Source organism: Lineus longissimus, chromosome 6 (assembly GCF_910592395.1).
Source record: "Lineus longissimus chromosome 6, tnLinLong1.2, whole genome shotgun sequence".
NCBI classification, from domain to species: Eukaryota; Metazoa; Nemertea; class Pilidiophora; order Heteronemertea; family Lineidae; genus Lineus; species Lineus longissimus.
In genome coordinates this window covers 16830462-16835773 of record NC_088313.1, presented here as the reverse complement: position 1 = coordinate 16835773, position 5312 = coordinate 16830462, and positions in this window count along the sequence as shown.

The window sequence follows — 5312 nt, the reverse complement described above, 5'->3', positions numbered from 1 at the left end:
ACCAAACTTCAAAGACATTTTTATGGCAAATATATTATAAAATGTGTTCTGTGTGTAGATTTCATTATTCATGTAGCCCTCAGGGTTGCTTCTGGTCACCTTTTTACTTTCTCAACAAAGAGACTGGCATAATACGTCATATTTACTTCATCTATTATGTATTGTAATATTATTCACATTATTGACATTATTTGGAATATCAATAATGAAATAAAGACAACTCAGTTGAAGTACTATGCCTCTGAGTACATTGCTATGTGAACCTCATACAAACCTTTGTTGGAAGCTATTAGAAAGGAAAGATGCTTTTGAGGATCTACGACACTCTTGAACAGTGCATTTGAATATGCTTTTCGCGGCAAGGATATACATCTACAGTCAGTGGCGTAGCAGTGAAAATCACGATGTGGACCCAGCATTTCTCCAAAATTCATACTGTCACTCTCTGATTTTCCTGATGACATTACTATATCTCCGCGGAGAGTTGCCCTTAGTGATGAATTCCGCTGATAGCATGTCGTGCGCATAGTGATAATCAATAATTCCTCACTATCGGTATTGGTACAAAAGATGAAATTATACTGCTTGGCTCATATTCGCAGATATATTGAGCTTGAGACTCTGATAACCAGGATGAGGATCATGTGCAGAATTCACCTTTCATACAAGATCCATTCCAAGATGAGTAGTATGCCAATAACAAGAGGCATTTATAACGGTATGACGTAGAAAAATCTACAACGGTTTTAGTCATCTTGAGGTGAATCAGATAAAATTTAAAAAATCTTTGATGTTAAGATCCTCTGTGGATTATGTATGAAAAGTTTTGATGATTTTTATGATCATTGATCAGGTTTCATTTCAGATGAAACCTAGAAAAATGATGGCTTGGGTATCAAAGAAATAATGAAATGGTAAATTGGTTGAAATAAAATATGTTGCAAACGTGTGTATAGTTATCATTTATTCATGATGTATGTCTAGTTTTCAGGTAGTATTGTCAAAGGTGACTTGAACTTGCATGGAAAGGTCACAGTTGATATTTACATGCGATCCATATATTTGTCAAAAGCATAAAAGCAAATGAAATATAGGTGAAGGTCACTCAAATACCTCTCCAATGTCCTATTCAAAAGAACCATGCTGCCAACAGTTCTATCGTGGAGGGTTCAACACAATGGTGAATATTTTTGATCAAATCATCTCTATTTTGTTAGAAAATATGCCAAGCTATAGAGCCATCCCCATACAGGTCCAATAATATGCATCAATATTATTCCACGGTAGTGTTGAATGCAGGGCGGCAATAGCTGAGAAGCCATCTCTACTCTCACTTGGTCGATCATGTCACACCAGGTAATGGACAATCCCCCATGGACAAGTTGGCGCAGTTTAACCCCCAGATGATAGAAATGTCGTTATTCAGCTCTAATGACAGATGACATGTTATTGCCATCTCCGTCTTGACGTCGTGAGAATTATCGTCAAAATTTCATTGGGAATATATAACGTAACAACCTTAATGGTTACCCCCGAGGTAACGCTAATATGTTGTCTGATGGTATATTGTTTCAATGGTATTAGCATACAAAGAATGATGCTAATATTGCTTTCATTTGCAGATTGCTTCATTGCTGTATGATAATTGCATAACAGTAAGTTGTCATAAGGCAATACCTACAATGATGCAGTACAAAAATATCTGAATTTGCTGATTGGGGATAATTTACAATGTATATATCTTTCATTAGACCTCTTTCAGTCCGAACATACCTAGTGGACAGCCGCTCACAGGGCCACTTCCGTGACTGTTTGGATATTTTTAGAAAGTAATGAATGTCGTTGCCATTCACTTGTCACTTATACAAAAGCATTTGAATTGACACAAACAGTGGAAGCCATGTTGATATCGATAGTTGCCAGGGATACTATATGCAGTTTAACTAGATGGGTTCATTTATTCAGTGCATGATATAAAGCGATATCAGAGGATTATTGTATTATTTAATGCTTCATTCCAACTCTTAACTCACGTTTAGGGACATTTTTGCAATGGACACACGAGTTGATTAGTTAACCCCTTCAGACCAAAGATTGTTAGAGTGGCACAGTTGTGGATGTGATTTCTCGAAGATTTGCCCCCCCCCCCCCCCCCTTAGATCGGGGAAGCCGTATTTTCCATCCTGTGGAAATTTTGTGAACTGCATATTATATAAATTAGCAAGGTATGACAATGCAACCATTGACCAATTATAAGCACTGTATGCTTTTCTGTTGGCTAAGACAGACCTTTCCTCCTGGTCTTGACGATGCATCCATGTTCCTATCTCAGATGCACAATGGGGTGGACTCAACATTGTATCACTGACCAAATTGATTTTGCCTCCTGCCGTTCAGTGACTGCATGGCAGAAAGGCTCATTAACCTTCTGATTGCTAAACTAATGAAGCAAGTTACCACTGCACCTCCAGCTGTGAGCTCAAGTAAGCCTATGTGAAGAAAGTGAGGAAAATTGCCCAAGAGTAAACAGAGTCAAATGCGCCAAACAGAGACAGCCATATTTAACACCCGGAGGGAGTGATAGGGTCAAACAGGACTCAGTGATAACCCCTGTTGCTTTTGATATTCGTCTGTCGAGCCTTAATTAACAGCTAGGGCGGCGTTGTTCACAGTTTAAAAAGTAATATAATGAATGATGAAGTGTGAGTAGTTTTAGGGGTGATGCCAAACGTATGACCTCACGCCAATCATCTCATGTTTGAGAAGAGAGTGGTTGCTGAGGAGTGTAGCTGGTCAAGCAGTATCAGACAGGTTTAATCAGGCTCTTTGCTTCGGTAGAAATGAACTAGCCTTGAGAGGGCAGCCTGCTGAGCAAGGGTCCAGGGGTACCAGTAGTCCCCCCCCGCCCACCCGGACTTGGAGTCTGGCATGCAACTTGAGCATGTGAACCAAGCACATTTCAGGTGAAAGATGGAACAGTGGTAAATGTGAGTGATGGTTTGTTTTGATCAGATATTTGTTAGGAATAACAGCTGCAGGTTTATTTCATCAGGCGTAAAGGATGGGTATAGGAAGAAGCTTGCCGGGCGATGCAGGCATGCTAAGTTTAGGCTACACAAGATGGTGATCATTTGCTCATTTTGATAGCATCTTCTAAGATGCTGAAGGTGAACTCCACATGGCCTTGAGCTTATATTAAGGTAATATCAGGAAGGGATTGGTTGCAAGAAATTGAGTTGTTCATCTTGGGAATATCACTATCGGGTTTTTGCTGCAATGGTGTTGCTGATTTACCACATTTCAGTCCGAGTCTTCCAAGATAATGTAGAGGATGTACATGTAAGGACGTTCAGCCTGGTATACTATCCGTGGCCAAGTGCTTGCTGAACAAGTGGGTTGAAAGGCAACCCAAAACTTTTAACTTTACCTTTTCTCTAAGTCCTACTATCTCCGCAACTGTGGGACCTTACCCAGTAGAAATTGGGCGGTAATATCTGCTACAAATATTGTAGTAGGAAAGGAAGGGTCATACTTTATTCCATCTATCTTCATCCAGCACTTACACCTGGTTAAACAATTCTCTTCAGCATGCTACAAATTCTTCCTCTCAGTTTTCAAGATCGGTAAACAAGTTGGCTTGAATAAGTATTTTAAGACGTGATCATGGATAAGATTTGCAACGAACTGTGGTTTATCATGGGGTGGAAATGCAAGAATTCTGTCTCTGTGGTGTAATGGTTAACACACTGTCAATTTGATAGAAATCTGGGTTCAAATCCCAGTGGAGACCACTCTTTGCATGGAAATCTATGCCGAGCCAATTAATTACTAAATAGTGTGAACAAATGGAATTGTCACTTTTTTACCCCTGAAGTTAATGCATTGAAAATGAGGATAGCTGGTCTTTGTTATTCTTGGATTTTTCAGACAGTGTCTACATACACTACCAGGTATAGATTGCTGTTTCAAGAAAATCAACAATTTGGCAGATGACATGTTTATTGACTGATATATCAGATAAGGATTTCTTGTACAGCCGGGTTCTATCTTCCAATTATAAGGGGTCTTTGTTAGCAGCGTTATACCACATCTTGACATACAAGGCTTTGAGATTGTAATTTCCATTTCGTTATTTGTGACATCATGGCCATGGGACTCTGACATGTGCTCTGCCTCTCAACTGACACAGATTATCTAAATCTTGCTTTAATATCAAGTTCGTTATTGCGCGTCATTGGTAACAGAAAGTATCTTGTAGAAGAAATTCTCAATCAAATCTCAATGAGGAGCTTATTAACAACTTTGAATATCTAGAATCAATATAAAGTCACCTTCTAAAAAAAACCTTCTTGAGGGTGTGTCTTGAGGGCTGAATGGGAAAGTCTAGGCTGACCTTTGCATTATACACTATTACAATCATCTTGACCACCATGCCAAGGATTTTTCATCTACTTGATGAGCTGATTATCATTGACACAAAACTCTGTTTAGTCAGGAGAGAATTCAATTAATATCAACGGAACATATAAGTAAATCCACGCCTACGCCATATTATGTAGGCCTACTTTAATCTCTTTAGCTTAGGTGTGCAAATATTGTCCTTCAGTTACCATACATAGCCCTTTTTAAAAGAAGGGGCCTATGTTGTGGACAAGCAGCACAGCATTTGTTATCTCGCCAGGTCTGGTTGTGACAGTACCGGTACTTCAATCTCATCAGGTCTGGTTGTGACAGTATCTGCAATCTCCTCGGTCTGGTTGTGTCCGCAACTCCTGTCTATCAGATCTGGTTGTGACAGCATCTGCAATCTCCTCAGGTCTGGTTGTGTCAGCACCTCCTGTCTATCAGGTCTGGTTGTGACAGCATATGCTGTATTATCAGGTCTGGTTGTGGCAGCATCATTTCTGGAGCAAGGAGGTAACAATATAGAGCGACGGTAAAATACACAGGCCCGTTGCGGTGGAAAACAGAAATGTCCTCGTTTTTCACTTTCGCTCCGATGTCTTTGAACAGGGTGACAAGTTCATGTACTGCAGGGTGGCCCAGAATTATTTTCCCTCACACAATGGATACATACAGTAATAGAATTCTATTGTGCAAGGGACCCTGGGCCACCCTGTGGAGTTTCGTGCGTTTCCTCATCAGCCCCAGGTATAATGATTTTGACAGGATCCCAGCTGGGCCATCTGAGCCTAAAAAGTGGATCTACGCGATGACTTAAATTAAAATTAAAAATTACCCCTTTTTGGGTGGAAATTCCCCCTTTTTACGGCGAATTATTCCATGAACCCCAAACATGGTTCTGCTGACCG